Source organism: Trachypithecus francoisi, unplaced genomic scaffold (assembly GCF_009764315.1).
Source record: "Trachypithecus francoisi isolate TF-2019V2 unplaced genomic scaffold, Tfra_2.0 Lachesis_group8, whole genome shotgun sequence".
Classification (NCBI taxonomy): Eukaryota; Metazoa; Chordata; class Mammalia; order Primates; family Cercopithecidae; genus Trachypithecus; species Trachypithecus francoisi.
The window spans coordinates 10,178,529-10,197,786 of NW_022681473.1; the positions used below are offsets into that span (position 1 = coordinate 10,178,529).

Genomic DNA, 19,258 nt, shown 5'->3' on the forward strand with positions numbered 1-19,258 from the left:
GAAAAAAATACTGCCACAGAGCTGCCTCTGGAGAGCGATGCGGGCAGGAATGGCCAGGACTAGCGTCCCATGACCCCAGTTTTAATCCCAGTTTCAATTAAGTATAAGCCATCCCCAACCAGCCCAGCCACTGCTTCCCTGCCAGCCAGACCAGAGGCCCCTGGCTGCCCACGAGGATGCCCCTCGAAGCAGAGCCTGCTGCACCTGGGGCCTGGCCGGGCGTCAGATGCCTGGGTCCTGGCATCCTGGGAGGCAGTGTCCCCTAGTGGCTAGCTGAGCCCCATACAGCCCGGTCCGGGGCCCTTCAGGACATAGCCCCTTCACTCCCTTCTCCCTCTGGCCTGCACCCCAGCCCCGCTTCCCTGCACTGGGAACATTCAGGGCTGGGGAGGGTTTCTGTGGACTCTCCTTCATCACTAATAGTTCTCGGTCCACCCAGGGCTACCGCCCCCATCATAAACAAGCCCACATTTGTCTCACAGCCCATCAGATGTGCTGGGGCAACCTGTCTACACAGGTGAACACACAGCTCTCAGGAAAAGGGAACCTGGCATCCTGGGCCTAGGAAGCCCACTCTTCCAGAGGCCCGCCTACAAGGACAGGCAGAGGGTCCCTGAGGCAGACCCAGGAATCCTGAGAGAGCCGGAGATGGATGGACCGAAGAGACCCAGGGAGACAACCCACCAGCCCCTGCCCTGGCCAGGTGCCTCGAGCCCCTCTGCCCTCCTGCCAAGGGGTCTCCATGCAGCCCTCTCCATCCATCCTGTCCTCCAGGCCCTTGTTTCTGTCCCTGCCCTTCCCCGGCTCCAGCTCACTCTTCACATCTTAACTCAAGCACCCCCTTCCCTGGGAAGTCCCCCTCAATCCCACCCCCCAGCAGACCCCTCTGTTACTTGATCTCACCACTTTGCACCTTCAGAGCCAAGGCTTCATGGGGAAGAGGTAGACCTGACTAATGTCTGACACCACATCTGACTGGAAGCGCCCTGAGGGCAAGACACCCACTGCTTTTGCTCCCCACTTTTGTCCCAGAGCCCAGCACTGTGCCTGGCAATAACTAATGCTCAATGATTATCTCAAGATAAATGAATAAATGAATGAATGAATGAATGAATGAGCAGGAAAGGAGGGAAGGAGTGAGGGAAGGGAAAACAGAAGAGCCAGGGAGCCAGGGGTGCCAGGGGAGCACTGGTGGGCCAGCCCATTTATCCTCCATGACTTCAGCCCCAAACTCCCACCCATCCTCCTCCCTGCCCTCTCCCCAACCCTCACTAGCCCCCAGCTCTGCAGGGTGTCAGTTTAAAACCCAGGGCTGCAGAAATCCAGCAAACAACCTCCACAAAGCAAGGAGAGGCCCCCAAACCCTGACATCATCTGCAGAGCCGCTGGCCCGGGGGAGCGGCAGTGCTCTGGGGGCCTCAAGGGATGGTAAACAGGCAAACACAGGCCTGCACAAACACAGCCTGCTCCGTGGAACCCTCTCGGTGGCTCCAGCTGCTGCCAGAGAACTCTAGGCAGGCTTTCCGGGGGAGGAGGGCAAAACAGGGGCGCTATCCTTTCCCCATCTCCTTCCAGTCATCCAGTCTGCCCCACACCGCAGCCCTGGCCCTCTCAGGGTGAGTGTCCCATGGCAGAGGACAGAATGCAGCTGCCTTGTGGGCCAGCCAGAGCCTGAACTTTGTCTCCAGGAGAACAACACAGGTTCTGAGGAGGACCCCCCTACCTCAAACACACTCGGGGGGGCAGCAGCCAGGGCCTGGGGCCTCGGCCTCCCAGAGGCTGGTGCTCTCCTCTGCCAGTAAGCATGGAAAGCTACTCCCTGGGGCAGTCACCACCCACCCCACTGTAGGCAGTTAGCACCCTCACCTCACCACACCCACACCCCTTCTTGTCCACCCATGCTCGCTTGCCCATATGCCTCACACACCCCAGTCTATAAGGGGCCTCAGCAAAAGCCCTCCAGCCCCCTTGCTCTGGGGCATTTCCCACTGCCCCTTGGGCTGGGTACCAGAGTGAATGGCCCCTGCCTGCAGAGGATGAGGGCCACATCCGTCCTCCCTGCCACCCCAAGGCCTGAAGAAGCTGAAAGCCCTTGGCCCACAGTGAATGAGGGGTGCAGACCAGGCAGGGGCCCCACATTGCTAGGCATGAACTCTGTGCTAGAAACCTCATATGCATCCTCTCAAAGTGGGTGTCTCTCCAAGGTAGGTACTGCTGTTACCCCACCCTACAGATGAGGTCAGCAGGCCAGGTAGAGAACCCCTCCCCAAGAACCGAAAGTCCTTAGAACCCTGGGATGGCATTCTAGTGTGCCAGGAACACGATCAGCAGGGATGACTAGGTAGTTGATATCATTTCCAGACTCTAGAGCAGAAGGGCCAGCACAGCCAGACCCACACAGCCCCAGACAGGCCCCATCTCTGAGATCAGGCCATGTCCAGCCCTGATTCTGGGGATGTCTGGCTGGCTGGGGAGGGGCTGCTAGCCCCCTGACTGGGCAGAGGTGGCTGTGCCCAGCTGACCCCAGAGGCCTCATCCTCCCCCTGCACCAGAGCAGCCACTTGACAGCTGCCACTGCACCGCCTCTGGGCTCTACACCCACCTCTCAGTCCTTCAACACCTGCAGGGTCAGGGCCACCTGGAGCCCCAGTCCTCTCAGCTAACTTTGAAGCGAGCACAGATGCCACCTGCTCATGTGTGCACCAGCCTTCCCTGCACCCACACGCAGAACTCCCAGACATCCTCTCTGTGGGGCAACTGCTGTAACCGCCTGCTCAGGCAAGGAAGCCGTCCGAGAGGGGAGGCTGCAGGCCCAGGGTCACCCAGTGGATGCGACACAGGCTCAGCCACCAGGCATCAATCTCTACAGAGCTGAGTCTGTACGGCCCTGGCGGTGGGTGACCAGTGGGGTGGCAGCACCCCCTCCCCATCACCTTAGAAACAGGCTGGGCGGATCTCCCAGGGGCTTCCATGGGAGGCCTCGGGAGTGGGGAGGAGGGGACACGGGGCGCTGCCACTGAGGGCTAGCGTGAGGATGAAGTCCAATGACAGCACACTGACTGGGGGCGGGCAAATCCCACCCCCCGACCCTCTAAAGTCCCTATAGGTACCCTCAGCCCTTGAGAATCCTCCAGTCCAGGAGCAGGACTACTAACAATATTTGTCCAATGCACTTACAAAGCAGCCCCCCAGCTCAGGCGGTGGAACTATCAACCACATTTTACCAACAAGGGAAACTGAGGCACAGGGAGGTGGAGGAATCAATAAATGGTAGAGTGCGGACGCATAGACCCAGGTCTAGGTGAAGTCCAGCAGGCCACAGCTGCCTCCGGGGTGTGGGCTATGGAGCCTCCATGATGGGGTCAGGGTGCTTTTTACTGAAAAGCGTCCAGTCTCTGTGTCTGGGTAAGAACATGGGACCGGGGGCACACATGTAGCCCATGTATGTGCGCGCACACACACACACACCCTGTGCCCATGGTTGACCCTTCAGCCAGATGTGACAGCCCTCAGCTCTTCCTGACCCTCACACCTACCAGGGCCCCCTCACTGCTGGCCCTGCTGGTCAGCGTCCCCCCCCAGGCACTGGCCCCGTCAGCTCAGGCCATTTCCATTTTAAACCTTCTGAGGAAGCCCTGAACAGTCGCCCACGGAGTCAGCACCAGCTGACAGGTGATGTCTGCGCCTCTCCTCCCGGGCTGGCGGAAGAGATGCAGTAGCTTTCAACTCCAGAAACTGGAGCCTGGAGCCCCCGAGTGCGGCTGCCTCCCCCACAGCCGCCGGGCAGAGACGGGGTGCCCCAGCCACCTCCCTCCACAGTGGCGTCTTGGGTCCCCCACACAGGCAACCTCCTTCCAAACTCCTGAGCCACCTGGGGAAGGGGCTGTGGAGGGGCTGGTTTCTATCCAACCGGAGGGCATAGGGGCTTCGGTGAGGCAGGGCTGTTCTCAGTCACCCCTCACCTCCGTTCCCAGCCTTGGCTGTATTTATTCACATCAGAGCTCTGGTTTGGGCCTCGGGGGCCTGACACACCCCAGCTGGGCTGTATTCTCTCAAAACTGCCCACCCTGGAGGGCCTCGAAGGCCTCCTGGCGCCACCGGGAAGGCTGTGGCAGCTCCCTGGTGTCCCTGCTCCACAACTTTCTCCTCGGGGAGCTCTGATCAGCCACGGTTCCCTGCAGCTGGGCGACAACACTCCCCAGCCTTCCTCCCCGGGGCCTCCAGTGCCCGCGAGGAGGGGCGTGCACCGCCGAGTCGGGCAGCCTCCTTGTCTTGAGAGCTGGGGGATGGGGGGTGCCCGCCGCCCCCCGCCTGGGCACCGTGGTCTCACCGTTCCAGCCGCCAGGTGCACGGCCCCAGCCCCCGCCCGGCTCGGGGCTGACTGTCCACAGCGTGCACAGGGAGGGAAGTTGGAGGCTGCTCCTGCCCCCCTTGAAGTCGTTTTAAAAATAAAACCTCGCTCCAACCGTGACTCACGCGGCTGGTGGGGACGAGAGCGCGGCGCCCGGGCCGGCCGGCTGTCCCTGGCCGCGCGCCCTCCTCCGGTTCCCGAGTGCGGGAGCTGGGACCCACATGACCGGCCTGACGCCCCCCACGGGTCAGGCCCCCTCCCTGAGGGCGCAAAGAGGGCTTGGACTAGAGCTCCAGCTGAGCCCCCGCCCTTTCCAGCCTCGGCTCAGGAGAGCAGAGCTGCCGGTCGCGCACCCCGCGTCTCCCCGCGGCGGGGCCAGCACCACTGCCACCGGCGCGTGGCTCTTGACTCAGGGACCCCCACCCCAAATCCCAAAGGCTGGGCGTCCCGTCTCCCGCCGCTCTGGGGCAAAGCCAGGCTGCCTGATCCCGTGGCGCCTCGGTGCCCCCGGGCCCCCGGCCCCCGCCCCGCCGTTCCCGGCGTCCTGTCCCGGACGCGCGGACCCCGACCCCCGCCCGGTGCAGCCAGCCCTACCTGCGCAGCGGCCGGGGAGGTGGGTCTCCTCGGGAAACTTTGCGGTGACGGCTGAAGCCTCAGGGGTTATTCCAAGGAGCGGGCGGGAACCAGAGCCGGAGGGCGCCCAGTGGGGGCCGGGAGAGGAGCCCCCGCCGCGCAGCAGAGCACGGTGGCGGGCCCGGAGCTGGGGGCGCGCGGCGGCGCATCTGCCCGGCTCGGGCGCCCGGCGGAGCCGCGGGAGGAGTGCGGGGGGTGCGTCCAGCGGCGGGGTGCGTGTGCCCGGGCCGGTGCGCTCGGCGGGGCGGGGGCCAGCGGCGGTGCCCGCGCGAGCGGCGGCTGCGAGCAGGGCGCGGGGAACCAGGCTGTGCGGCCGCCTCTCCCCTCGCAGCGGCGGCGGCGGGGGCCGTGCGTGCAGGCGCGGAGCGGGGAGGGAGGGGAGGAGGGGGAGGCAGCGGGCTGGGAGGAGGCGGCGGGGGCGGGGGCGCCGCGCTGCGCACTGGCCGGCAGGACCCGGCGCGGGAGGCTGCGCCGCCGCGCGGGGACTCTGGCCCAGCCGGGGAGAGGCGGCCTCCGTGCCCCCCTCCCCCGCCCTCAGCTAAACTGTCTGGGGGGAGAGCGGGTGGAGGAGCCGACCCCTCTGGGGAGTGGGGGGAGGGAGGGGAGGCTCCCAAAGCCAGCCTCCAGAGCGGAGGAAGAAAGGGGTTCTCGCTCACGCGCCGCCTCCCCAACACCCTCCTCTCTGCACCCACTCATTCATCCATCCCTCCAGCCATCCATTCATTCATTCATTCATCCGTCCACCCATGCATTCATTCACAAACAGGTACCCACCGCCTACTCTGCATGCCAAGGTAACCCCTTCCTCCCTGCCTGGCGCCCCTTCCCTGGTCAGACCCTCTCATGCGCTGCATGCTGTAAACACCCAGGCGCTCCCCAGCAGTACCTCTCCCACCTGTTAAGGGGGCAGCGCCAGGGTCCCATGCCAGCGCCCCCTCCCGTCCCCAGCTGACCGTGACCTTGGCCAAATTGCTGAACCTCTCCCAGTCTGTGTCCTGGATTGTGAAATGGGAGCGTTACTACCTAGCTCCAAAGGTTACTGTGAGGGATGAAGAAGACCTTGAATGGGAGGGTGGCTGGCCCAGTGTCTGGTACCCATTAGAGACTGGGAAGATGTTCGTGCCTATGGTGTGGCATCTGGGTGGGGTAAGGGAGTGTTTAAACCAGATAGCCTCCTCTTAGCCTCAAAGTCCCAGTGCTTTTGGCATTCGCTGGGACACTAAGTAAGGGACTCTCCCATATACCCAGCCTGGCCTGACCTGGTCAGACCTCATCACCTTGTCAGTGGCTGCTCTGAGTCCCCAGCCTGCCCAGAGCCCCCACCAGGGCCCCAATGCTCCTGATCCACCCTCAGACCGCCTGCAGTCTGGCTAGGACCCCCTCTGCCGGCCCTGCTCTTTGCTGTCCATCGAGGCCTGGAGGCTACCTCCCCCTGGGATGCCCTCCCAGATCCCCCTGGGGAGGGTCCCCCCACAGAGCACCTCTCCCCCTCCTTTCCCTGTGCAAACCCAGCCCGCTTGCGCCCAGCCCAGGGACAGACTGGGGTCTGGCCTGATGCTACCGCCTCTGTGCGCTCTGCACGCGCCTGTCTTTGCCCTTCCTACCTCTCCCTCACTTCACCCTTCCAGATTTCCCTTCCCTTAACTCCCTTTCTTTCTTCTCCCGATTTCTACTCAATTCACCAAACAGCTATTTTTTCCTCCCAATTTTTATTTATTGCCCAAACAGCATTATACCAACAATAAAAGAAAGAAAAATCACCCACAATGCCACCGCCCTGTGGCGTCAACAGCTTCCGTTCCTCTGCTCCCTTCCAGGCTTGTCCATGCAGAGACGGCTGTAATTTTTACAGAGCTGTGGTTTCCGTTCCGCCTCCCCAGACCCCCAGATGGACGTGTGGCCCTGGGGCTCCCTCATTTCTCCATCACGGCACTTGGCGTGTGGCTCAGGAATTATGTTCAAGCCTTCCTCCTCTTTTGGACCAAATGTCTTGAAGGAGAGACCCCTTTCTATCCCTGCCACCCCCACGCCAAACCACAGAGCTGGCACAGAGCGCAGACACTCAGTGCCTCACAGTGGAATGGATTGTATGATTGTAGCTCTGTTTGACATGTTGCACTTAGATATCAAAATGTTACCGTCGAGCCAGCCATGGTGGCTCACACCTGTAATCCCAGAGCTTTGGGGGGCTGTGGTGGGATGATTGCTTGAGGCCAGGAGTTTGAGACCAAAAAATAATATACAAAAAATATATATATTTTTGAGATGGTGTTTCACTCTTGTCACCCAGGCTGGAGTGCAATGGCACAATCTCGGCTCACGGCAACCTCTGCCTCCCAGGTTCAAACAATTCTCCTGTCTCAGCCTCCCGAGTAGCTGGAACTACAGGAATGTGCCACTAAGCCTGGCTAATTTTTGTATTTTTAGCAGAGATGGAGTTTCACCATGTTGGCCAGGCTGGTCTCAAGCTCCTGACCTCAGGTGATCTGCCCACCTCAGCCTCCCAAAGTGCTGGGATTACAGACATGAGCCACCGCACCTGGCAAAAAATAATTTTAAAAAAATTAGGCACCTGTCAGCCCAGCTACTCAGGAGGCTGAGGTGAGAGGATCACTTGAGCCCAGGAAGTCGAGGCTGCAGTGAGCTATGATTGTGCCACTGCACGCCAGCCTGGGCAACCTTGTACCTAAAAAACAAACAAAAATCATCTTCATAATTGTGGTTTTAACAGCTGCACGATATTCCACAAAGCTAATGGAATAACTTGCTCAGCCATGCCTGGTGGCTGTGCACAGTTCAGGGGATGTGGCTGGAAGTCCACTGTGTGCCAGGCGCTGTTTAGGGCACCAGGGACCAGAAGTGAATCAGGCCCTGCTGGATCTTGCCCTAGCAAAGCTGGAACTCCAGCATGGGGGCTGGGCACCTAGACAGTTATGGCTTAGCAAGATCTTGCTGAAGTAGGCATTACCTCGTGACCCCAAGACACACGGCCAAGTCGATTTTGACATCAGCTTCCCCAGGGAGGTCCCTCTTGACCTGGGTCTTGGAGGGTCAGGAGGGATGTTCATGCAGACAGCAGAAGCTCACAGGTGCTGTGACATGAAACAGCCTTGGCTTTGAGACTCAAGAATTCTTGGTTACAGTGGGGGACAGAAGCCGGGGGACCACAGTGGAAGATGAGGTGGCTGGTGTCAGCCAGCATGGGTGTGCAGGGTCTCAGACAAACCTGGAGAGCCTGGATTTTATCTTGGAAGGATAAAATCACCCAGGTAGGGTGAAGTCACTGCTGGGCACCCATGGGGGATGCGCTCAGCCACAAGGGCAGCTCAACTCACCTGACGATGATTTGTAGTTTCAACCTTGAGCTTGCCAAGCCCCAGCTCCCCGGCTCCCAGGGCGGCAGTAACCCACGCAGCGTGGTGGGGTGGGCCCTACCACTGGGCAGCCAAGGTCACCCTGGCTCTGCCCGAAGCCTCCTTGCCTCTCCAGCTGCCATCTACCCACTCTGGAGCCCCTAAATCTGGGTCCTGCTTGCCATCCTGCAATTCATCAGCCATCGGCCCTGGGCACCATCCCAGCCTTGCTGTGCCCCCATTTCCTTATCTTAACAGGGCCATCTTAGACCTTAGACCTCCTAGGGCTAGCGAGAGTCCATTGAGGTCCCAGGAGGAAAGTGCTTCATATCCTGTGAAGTGCTGTAACAATACGACTCACCATTATTAGACCGTGGTCAACTAAAGCTGGGCCACCCCTGGCTTCACTTGGGCCTGTTCTCAGCTGGGGGCAGGGGAAGGAGGTGACTTGACTCAAGGGAGGAACAGGGTCTTCCCCACTGGGAGGTGGGGTCTATTGTCATCATCAGGGACCCTTAGCCCCAGGCTCTGTGCTGGGCATCCAGGCATGAAGCCATGCCAGGGCAGTGGTCAGGGGTTGGCACCAAGACAAGAACAAATTGCAGATATTCAGAGGGCACAACTCTGGCCTCAGCCTTCCCTACAGGCCCCAGCCTGGGCATCACTTCCAAGGAGGGTTGGACTCCCAGCCCGGGGCCCCAGCGATGTCCCAGTATACTATGGAATGTTCACATGAATGCATGGATATGTAACCTGTGAGTAGGCAGGCTGTGTGCGCCACTTCAGGGACACCTGGCCAGCACACATCAGAAAGCTCCAGCAGCGGCCGGGTGCGGTAGCTCATGTCTGTAATTCCAGCACTTTGGGAGGCCGAGGCAGGTGGATCACTTGAGGTCAGGGGTTCATGACCAGCCTGGCCAACATGGCGAAACCCCGTCTCTACTAAAAATCCAAAAATTCGCTGACATGGTGGCGCATGCCTGTAATCCCAGCTACCGTGAAGGCTGAGGCAGGAGAATCACTTGAACCTGGGAGGCAGAGGTTGCAGTGAGCAGAGATTGTGCCACTGCACTCCAGCCTGGGCGACAGAGTGAGGCTCCGTCACAAAAAAAAAAAAAAAAAGAAGGAAGGCAGGCAGGCAGACAGGCAGGCTCCAGCAGCTTCTCTGATCCAAGTTCTAACTCCACCTTGCTCCCTTCCCACCATTATGCACAACACAGAGGGGCTGGGGCTTCTCCCCTCTAAGCACAAAGTCTAGGACCAGGAGGGTGGGCCTGACACAGAGCTTCAGGGAGAGCCAGAGAGCAAGACCTCCAGCCCAGGAGGAAAGTCCCAGAGAGGGTGCCCCAAGGAGCAGGCACAGAAGGGACAAAGCCAGGTAGGGTGAAGTCAGCAACCCCCAGGACTGGTGCTGGGAGCAGGGAGGGGCCCAAGGCAGGTCAGACCAGGCCACTGGCACTGGGGAGGCTGCCAGCCAGGACAAGAGCACCCCTACAGCCCTGCTCCAGTGCCTGCCTCCATCCTCGTCCTCACCCCTCCCCTCAGCATGTTCCTGCCCCCAGGCCCTGAAACAAGGGTCTTACTTCTCTGCACCCTTCCACCTCTCCAGTCCTAACCAACTCCTCTTCATCAGCCCAGGGCCTGGCCAACCTGTCATCAGAGAGGCCTCCCTAACTCCCACATCCCCACCACCCACCCACCTTCCCTTTTTTTTTTTTTTAAAGAGATAGGATCTACTATGTTGCCCAGGCTGGATTCGAACTCATGAGCTCAAGCGATGCTCCCACTTCAGCCTCCCAAGTAGCTGGAATTGCAGGTGCATGCCACCATGCCCAGCTTCTAACCCCACCTTCCCGATCAGGTCACCTTCTTCTGTCTCCCTCCTCCGCTTCTGTTTTGTAGCACTCAGCTCGTTGGTGATTGCTTACGATTTCTATGACTGTGTTTGCATCTACCGGCCAACATGTCCACATCTCTAAGATCCGGGTGTGGCTGATTTTTTTCTCTGGTGGTGTGTTTGCTTCCTGGGCAGTACATATAATAGTAGCGTGACTTAGAATTACAGGCACCTGTGTCCAGTGATGTGTGTTTTGTTAGTATTCATCTCTCCACCAGCCTGTGGGCACCTTGAGGGCACAGCCGGGCCTATTTGGGTTCCTGCGTGTCCCCAGCCCCTGCTAGTGTCCAGCATGTGAGGACAGCATGGTCAGGCATTGGTGAATGTGGCGAATGAACAGAACATTAAACAGCAGTGAGCATCAGGCTGACAGAGCCCTTCAAGGTAACAATGACGGAGAGCTGTCCCAAGGCCAACCATGATTCATAAAACTGGGAATTGCCCAGAGATGATGGCTCCTGGGGTTCTGGGGGGCCAGATGCACATCCAGCTACTGGGGAGTGGGTAGAGTCTGGGTGTGAGTTTGGGGGGTGATGGGGACATGACGGGGGAGATCAGGTCTAACCAGCTGCCCCTAGGTAGGTGGGGAGACAGACTCCACAGAGGGTGGGAACGCAGGCCTGGGCAGAGGCAGGACTATGTCACCCAGGGGGTGGCGGCTCCACGTGTCAGCTGGTCAGCCCCCAGCCCCAGCAGGACTGAGGCGGTTGGTGGCCAGGCTTCTCTCATGGGCCCCTCTTTCCATTGGGAGTTTCCTCTGCTCCCCACCAGGGACATCACCTCCCCTGCCCCCATCCCTTCCAGACACTCAGGGCTGCCTCTCCCAGCTCCCTGCCCTCTCAGCCATCATTCCCAGCAGAGGATATGCTTTTTGCGGTGATTTAGACCTTCCTTTACTCCAGCTGTCATTCACCTGTTACACACTTCCCAAGTTCAGGAAGGAGATGTGAGCTGTGTCCTGAAAGATGGCCCTGTGGAGACACCAGCCTCGGCCAGGACAGGGAGGGCTATGTGATGAGCAGCTCGCGGGCATGGGTCCACGAGGAGGGTGGGGGCGAGGCCAGCTCTGCAGGGTGGGCTGGGAAGGGCCTCCAGGAGAGAGACTGGGTCTTTTGGCCGGTGCAGAGTCTGTGGCAGGTGGAAGCAGTTGGGGGCTGGAGCCTGGGACAGTGAGGAAGGGGATACCATTGGGAGCGAGAGGTGGGGCCTGATCCAAAGGGAGGGCAGCAGCCCCAAGACATCGGGGAGCCAGGGGACGGGGTCCCTGTGACTGCCCGAGGTCGGGGATGCAGGAGCCTCTGAGATCGGTGCCTCAGAGACCTCTACTGGGGATCCCCCAACCCTGTCACTGTGCCTCTTCTGCCAGCCGCCAGATTCCCATTTCAGGGGCTTCAAGCTCTGCAGCCCCCTCATCTCTCCTCCCGTTCCTCTGCCCCAGTGTGAGCTGCTTTATGGCCTTAGCCTCCTCCACAGCGCAAAGGCTCTTGAGGCCCAGCGTCCACATCCCAGCACCCGGCTGAACCAACCACAGCAGGTGGCCACTCCCCACTTCACTGGGAACTCAAGAGGCTCCTGGCCCTTCCCCTTGGGTTGTCTCTGTCCCCCAACAGACCCCAATAGAGCTAAGGCCACTGATAGTGCCCTGGGGCGGGGAAGTCGGGATGGGAGAGTCTGAGGTGGGGTGCCCTGAACCCAAGGTCCCACTCCCAGAGTCCTCGGGCTGCAGAGCTGGGGTTGAGGAAACAGATGGCATCTTCTGGGACCCCTCACCTGCTGGCCTAGGTGCTCCAGAGGCAGGGAAGTAAGGAGAAAGAGTGTCCTAAGCCCAGGGTCTCCCTCCCTGAGTCCTGGGGGGCACAGCTTTGGTCCAGGGCTGGGGCCAGTGCCCCCAGCAGCCAGGCCTGGCAGGTTCTGAGCTGGGAACACCAGCGCCGCTGAGGCTGGGCACTGGGAGGAGCTGCGGGAGGAGGGGGAGGGGAAGAGGACCAGCGCCAGCGGCAGGGGGCGGGGCGCGATGGGGTTGCCCAGCAACCAGCACGCTGCGCTGCTGAGGAGGGATTTTTTTTTTTTTTGAGATGGAGTCTCGCTCTGTCCCCCAGGCTGGAGTGCAGTGGCCAGATCTCAGCTCACTGCAAGCTCCGCCTCCCGGGTTCCCGCCATTCTCCTGCCTCAGCCTCCCGAGTAGCTGGGACTACAGGCGCCGCCACCTCGGCCGGCTAGTTTTTTGTATTTTTTAGTAGAGACGGGGTTTCACCATGTTAGCCAGGATGGTCTCGATCTCCTGACCTCGTGATCCGCCCGTCTCGGCCTCCCAAAGTGCTGGGATTACAGGCTTGAGCCACCGCGCCCGGCCGAGGAGGGATTCTTAAAGAGCTGAGCAGAAAGGCTGGGGCGTGGAGCTGAGGGGTTGAGGCTGGGCCTCGCATACCAATGGCTGCCACACTGACCTCCTCCTGCCTCCTGCTCCTTCCTCCTGCCTCCTGCCTCCCACCTCCCACCTCCCTCCACCCTTCTCCCTCCTCCCTCTCCCTCCTCCCTCTGCAGCATGGAACCCAAGCTGGGAGGGCAGGGGAACAGAGAGGAGGAGGCGCCCAGGCCAGGGGGGCCCTAAGGTAGGCAGGCAGGCAGGCAGGCAGGGACCGGGCTAGGGTCCTCTCGTGTCCCCACAGGACAAGGCCTGGGAGGGGTAATAACACAGGACAAGGGGCACCCTCGGCTCCAGACGCTCAGCACAGGCCCTGGCACTGGTGATAGTAGGGAACTAGAAGGCCTGGTCCCCACCCCACCCAGCCCTTCCCATGCACCTCCCAGGCACTCCCCACTGGGGAAGCACTAGTTTTAGAGTCAGACAGAACTGCTTCTTCCACCAACCCAGCCCCGCATCCTGAGAGTCCTGGGCAGCCTCGGAGAGTGAGCAGCCACTGGCTGCACAGAGGTGGCAGGTGCCCGGCAGGCAGAGGATGGTGCTTCCTGGTGTCTGACTTAAGATTCCCTGTGCAGCAAGTGGCTGCTGCCTTTCCTCTGTCCTTACTGAGAAGGGAACGGTTTTGGCCTTGGCGCAACACTTCATATTCTAAAAAGCAGTGACAATTCAGCTGTGCCACCTTATTCCATTTCCTTTCCTTCTAGGGCCATGGTTTCAAATCTGTTTTGGGGGAGGGGAACATAGGTCAAGGGCACCTTGCTGGGGGCCCCAAGAGGATACTTCCATGGAAATTGTAGGAAATTGTAGGCCAAGTGTAGTGTTTACAGGCAGAGTCTGGGGAAGTGCGCAGAGCAGTCACTGGGGGCCAAGGGAGGCGGTAACCTCAGAGGTTAAGACCTGGGCCTCTGGGTGGGCTAGACATGAATGAGCCCCCTCCCAGCTTCCTGCAGAGGGTGGTGAAAGGCAGCATGGGCAGGAAGGTGGGAGGGCTACAGCTGCCACTGTGTATTCACAGACGATGTGCTCTTCCTTTTTTTTTTGAGACGGAGTCTTGCTCTGCCGCCCAGGCTGGAGTGCAGTGGCCAGCTCTCAGCTCACTGCAAGCTCCGCCTCCCGGGTTCACGCCATTCTCCTGTCTCAGCCTCCCGAGTAGCTGGGACTACAGGCGCCCGCCTCGTCGCCCGGCTAGTTTTTTGTATTTTTTAGTAGAGACGGGGTTTCACGGTATTAGCCAGGATGGTCTCGATCTCCTGACCTCGTGATCCGCCCGTCTCGGCCTCCCAAAGTGCTGGGATTACAGGTTTGAGCCACCGTGCCCGGCCGTGCTCTTCCATTGACTGGATTGAGGCACAGTTCTGAGCCGATCCCATCCTTGATCCAGTCCTGTCTCCATGATCTTCTCTTTGGTCCCATGGGCTGGGTCATGCCGCCTCTCCCAGCCCTCCCTCAACCCATTCTCAGCCACCATCATTCCCGCAGCCCCTGCCTCCAGGCCCACCCCTTCCATCCGCTCCCTTCCCCAGCTCTAAAGAGGGTCTTTCTAAACGGCAAGACCAACCCTGCTGCTCCCAGCTTCAGCACCCGCCATGACACCCCATGACTGTGGGAGAAGGATCAGGGAGGGCCCCGTGGGCCTAGCCACCTCCTCTGCCCTCGTCTCAGCCACACTCCCCTCTGCAAAGCCCCTTCCCCACTGCTCACCCTCTGTGACATACGTGGCCTCATCAATGTCTGTTGAATGAATGAATAGTCCTAAGAGGAGCTCTTAGGTGCCATGCCATGCTGGCCTTCGGGATCCAGGAATGTACAAAGCAGAGGAGGTCGTCTCCCCACAGGCTGCCATGCTGTTAATAAACCAGCAAACACATCAGAGGATGAGGTCATTATGGGCCCAGGGTGTGGGCTCCAGAGGAAATAAAGAGGCTGATAAGAGGAATGGGGCAGAAGGCCCTTTAACTTTAAGGCGGCCCTTTAAGGCGGCCCCTTAGAAGAGGTGACATTTTCGGCCGGGCGCGGTGGCTCATGGGAGGCCGAGATGGGCAGATCACAAGGTCAGGAGATCGAGACCATCCTGGCTAACACGGTGAAACCCTGTCTCTACTAAAAATACAAAAAAAAGGGCCGGGCGCGGTGGCTCAAGCCTGTAATCCCAGCACTTTGGGAGGCTGAGACGGGCGGATCACGAGATCAGGAGATCGAGACCATCCTGGCTAATACGGTGAAACCCTGTCTCTACTTAAAAATACAAAAAAACTAGCCGGGCGACGAGGCGGGCGCCTGTAGTCCCAGCTACTCGGGAGGCTGAGGCAGGAGAATGGCGTAAACCCAGGAGGCGGAGCTTGCAGTGAGCTGAGATCCGGCCACTGCATTCCAGCCTGGGTGGCAGAGCAAGACTCCGTCTCAAAAAAAAAATAATAATAATAATACAAAAAAAAAATTAGCCGGGCGCCATGGCGGGCGCCTGTAGTCCCAGCTACTCGGGAGGCTGAGGCAGGAGAATGGCAGGAACCCGGGAGGCGGAGCTTGCAGTGAGCTGAGATCTGGTCACTGCACTCCAGCCTGGGCGACAGAGCGAGACTCCGTTTCAAAAAAAAAAAAAAAAAGAAGAGGTGACATTTTCATTGAGTCCTGAAGGATAAGAAAGAGCTCTGCTTGGGAAGAGCTGGAAGAAGAATGTGCCAGGCAGAGGGACCTGTATGTGCAAAGGCCCTGGGTCATGAAAGAGCCAGCCCTATTGAAGGAAGAGAAAGGAGGCCAGGAAATTGTGGGGGAGGGGTGTCGGATACAGCCATGCCTCCATGGAGGGAAGCATGGATTTTATTCTAAGTATAATCGGAAGCTATTGGAGAATTTTAAGCAGGGAAGTGACATGATCTAATTTATATTTTAAAGCGATCACCTGAACAACCACTTTGCAGAGCAATTTGGCAATAACTAGTAAAGTTAAGATTATGCGCACTCCACAACCCAGCAGCCTGCTCCTAAGCGTGGACCCAAGAGAAATTCTGGTGCATGTGTGCATGGGGTGTGTAAAGATGCTACTGCCACAGTGTTTGCACGAGACAAAACCAAGCATGCTTGACTGTGGGTCAGTGGGAGAATGGGTGGCTTGGCATGGGATAGTTCCACTACGGAACATTAAACACCAGTGAAAAGGGGCCCACGAGGCTGAGCGCAGTATCTCACACCTGTAATCCCAGCCCTTAGGGAGGCTGAGGCAGGAGGCTCACTTGAGCCCAGGAGTTCAAGACCAGCCTGGGCAACATAGGGAGATCCCGTCTCTGTGAAATTTTTGTTTGTTTGTTTTCCAGAGACAAAGTCTTGCTCTCTCTCCCAGAGCTGGAGTGCAATGACACGATCTTGGCTCACTGCAACCTCCGCCTCCCAGGTTCAAGCAGTTCTCCTGCCTTACCCTCCCGAGTAGCTGGGATTACAGCTGCACACCACCACACCCAGCTAATTTTTGTATTTTTAGTAGAGACGAGGTTTCACCATGTTGGCCAGGCTGGTCTTGAACTCCTGACCTTGTGATCTGCCTGCCTCAACCTCCCAAAGTGCTGGGATTACAGGCATGAGTTACCGCACCTGGTCTGAAAATTTTAAAATTAGCTAGGAGTGGTGGTGTGTGTCTGTAGTCCTAGCTACTTGGGAGGCTGAGGCAGAAGGATCTCTTGAGCCCAGGAGGTCAAGACTGCAGTGAGCTACGATCCCACCATTGCACTCACTCCAGTCTGGGCAACAGAGCGAGACCATCTTAAAAAAAAAAAAAGAGTTGCGGGGCCCATGAGAGCAGTGTGGGCCTGCCCAGATAAATCTCACAGGCATTGGAATGAATGATAACAGCAAACTGGGAGCTCCTGTTTATACAAAACTCAAAGACACTGAACCTGTCTTACCTTATTGAGGGGCATACATAGTAAAACTCTAAAGAAAATGCACGCAAATCCAGAATAGTGGATAGCTCTGCAGCTTCCACCGTTTTGAGGTTGATTTCATGCATGCAGGAAATGCATGGAAAAGGCTCACCAGTTGCTGGGAGAGGAAGGCATGGAGGGGTGAGGGGCAGCTGAGGAGCCGCCGAAGTAGGAGACTACAGCAGCCAGGCCTCCTGGGATGGGGATCTGGGAGTCAGGGGGAGCCCAGGCTGGCCTGGCTGTTCAGAGCTGGTGCTCACTCTTTCCTCCTGCAAACCCCTGTTTTGTTTTCTACTAAAATAGCCCCGGCTAGGTGCGGTGGCTCACACCTGTAATCTGAGTACTTTGACTTGAAGTCAGGAGTTCAAGACTAGCCTGGCCAACATGGTGAAACCCAGTCCCTACTAAAAATACAAAAATCAGATGGGTGTGGTGTTGTGTGCCTATAGACGCAGCTACTCAGGAGGCTGAGGCCTGGCAGAATCTCTTGAACCTGGGAGGTGGCAGTTGCAGTGAGCCCAGATAGCGCCACTGCACTCCAGCCTGGGCGACACAGTGAGACTCTGTGTCAAAAAAAAGTTTTTAAATTAAAAAACAATAAAATAGCTTCTGGTTTTGTCCTTTTAGAAGAAAGCTGAATCACAGAGAGGCAAGGGGCTTTCTGGGGTCACCCAGCAAGCTGGGTGCAGAGGAACTCATGACCCTTCCTACCGGGCAGTCAGGCCTGCCCAGCTGGGGCTGGGCCTTGACCTTTCCTAGGGGTCAAGGCTGCCTTCAAGACCCACCCGCTGAGCGGTCCATGGCCATTCTAAGGCCCCCCAACTCCTCCCTCATCTTCTCTGATGCCCTCCGCCTTCCCACCCGCCAAGGCTCCCTTGATCCCCAGCCCCTCATTCCTGCAAGGATGGAGACTGCCCGGCTGGCTGGGGCCCAAGCCATCTCCTGGTAATTAAGTTTCAGGGACGCTTATGGTTATGCTAATGTGGGATGCTGAGTGCCTGCCCCATGGCGCCCGGGGGAGGGGAGGCCCAGGCAGCAGCTGGGGGTCCAGCAGCGCGGCAGCTCAGTCCTCCCATGGAAGCCAGACAGCCCATTCAGACCGAGCTCCCCACTCCCCAGCTGCATGACCTTGGGCAAGTCACTCAGCCTCTGTGACCCTCTATTTTCTCATCTGTAAAGTGGGAAAAATCATAGGACCCCCTCAATGGGCTCTTGTCGGGAGGGCGAAATGAAAGAAGCCACTGGAAACACTTGGCCCAATACGTAGCACGGAGAACCTGCTTGATAAATGTGTCACCAGCTATTTTTTGTTTTGTTTGAAAGTCTGGAAGGTCCTCCAGGGCCACGGGAATGGGGCGAGCCGAATCTGCGCCCTGAGCGAGCCGCTGACTTGCGTTTCTCTTGTTTTTGTGTTGCATGCTCATGGTATTCCATTTGGTGGAATGAACATGAATTTCTTACTTAGCAAAATACTAGTAAGTGGAAGGTGCCTGGGGACAGGGCTTGGAGAGGGGGTGTTGAGGGGGACCTCCATGTTGCCAGGGGTTTAGGGGCCAGCTTGGGGTGAGACTGGCCAGGAGATTGGGTCTCCAGGGGCCCAGGCAGCCAGGCAAAGACAGAAACCAAGAAACCCAGGCAGGAAGCAGACAAGAGAGGCCCAGGCCAGCTGGAACCGCAGCCACATCACCTACTTTGAGCTTTAAACAGTGAACTGCGAGGCTTTTATGGGGAGAGGCGTGGGGGTGGGATGCCTTGATTAGACCAGGAAGAGGGGCTGTAGAGTGGAGTGGACGTGGGTGAACAGGCAGGGGGCATCTGGAGGTGTGTGGGAGTGAAGGAGACCGCCCTGAGGTAAAGGCGAGTCGGGGGAAGGAGGGCCTGGAATGGGCACGGTGAGAAGAAGGAGACCGAGGGGAATCTAGTGGGGAGGCACAGCTGGGTGCCACCCCTAGCAGCTTTGAGCAGCTCGCAGGCTCCTGTCAGAGAAGACATGGTGAGGGGCTTAGCCCTGGACCAGCGGGGTTCAAATCCTTCTCCCTGACTTACCAAGGATGCTGGGACCTTCCGCCCGCAGGAACCAGCTCCCCCAGCTTTGGGGCCCAGTGACACAGTGAAGCCCTATGAGGCTGTAGGTTTTACAGGCATTTTTAACTTTATCATCTATGCCTCACAAGGGCCTCAGTTAAATGATCACCCCACCATATGGATGAGGTGGGGCAGCTGACCCGAGATCACAGCTGGGGGTTTCAGGACCAGGGCCGGCAAAGCATAAGGATGTTGGCTCCTCCCACTGAAGCCTGTGGCCTTGGGCAAGTCATTTCTCTTCTCTGGGCCTCAGTTTCCCCCATCTGTAAGTGGGGCAGGAGGGTGTGTGCACACATGCAAAGATGATGGTCAAAGATCCATGTGGAGGTCGGGCATGGTGGCTCACAACTGTAATCCCAGCACTTTGGGAGGCCAAGGCAGATGGATCACTTGAGATCAGGAATTTGAGACCAGCCTGGCCAACATGGTGACACCCATTTGTACTAAAAATAGAAAAATTAGCCCGGCATGGTGGCACACGCCTGTGGTCCCAGCTACTCGGGAGGCTGAGGCAGAAGACTGTCTTGAACCCAGGAGGTAGAGGTTGCAGTGAGCTGAGATCGCACTACTGTGCTCCAGCCTGGACAACAGAGCAAGACT

The 19,258-nt window shown here is 58.5% G+C and overlaps 2 protein-coding genes across 8 annotated transcripts in view; one reads left to right on the forward strand and one right to left on the reverse strand.

The window, feature by feature from the left end:
* FLRT1 (fibronectin leucine rich transmembrane protein 1) overlaps window positions 1-5,307 on the reverse strand; it is an 84,596-nt gene extending 79,289 nt beyond the window's left edge. Inside the window, exon 1 of the mRNA XM_033206645.1 lies at window positions 4,946-5,307. The gene's annotated coding sequence lies outside the window, so the exon portion shown is untranslated. The remainder of the gene's footprint in view (window positions 1-4,945) is intronic.
* MACROD1 (mono-ADP ribosylhydrolase 1) overlaps window positions 1-19,258 on the forward strand; it is a 171,484-nt gene that overhangs the window by 127,198 nt on the left and 25,028 nt on the right. The gene's annotated exons all lie outside the window — the stretch shown is intronic.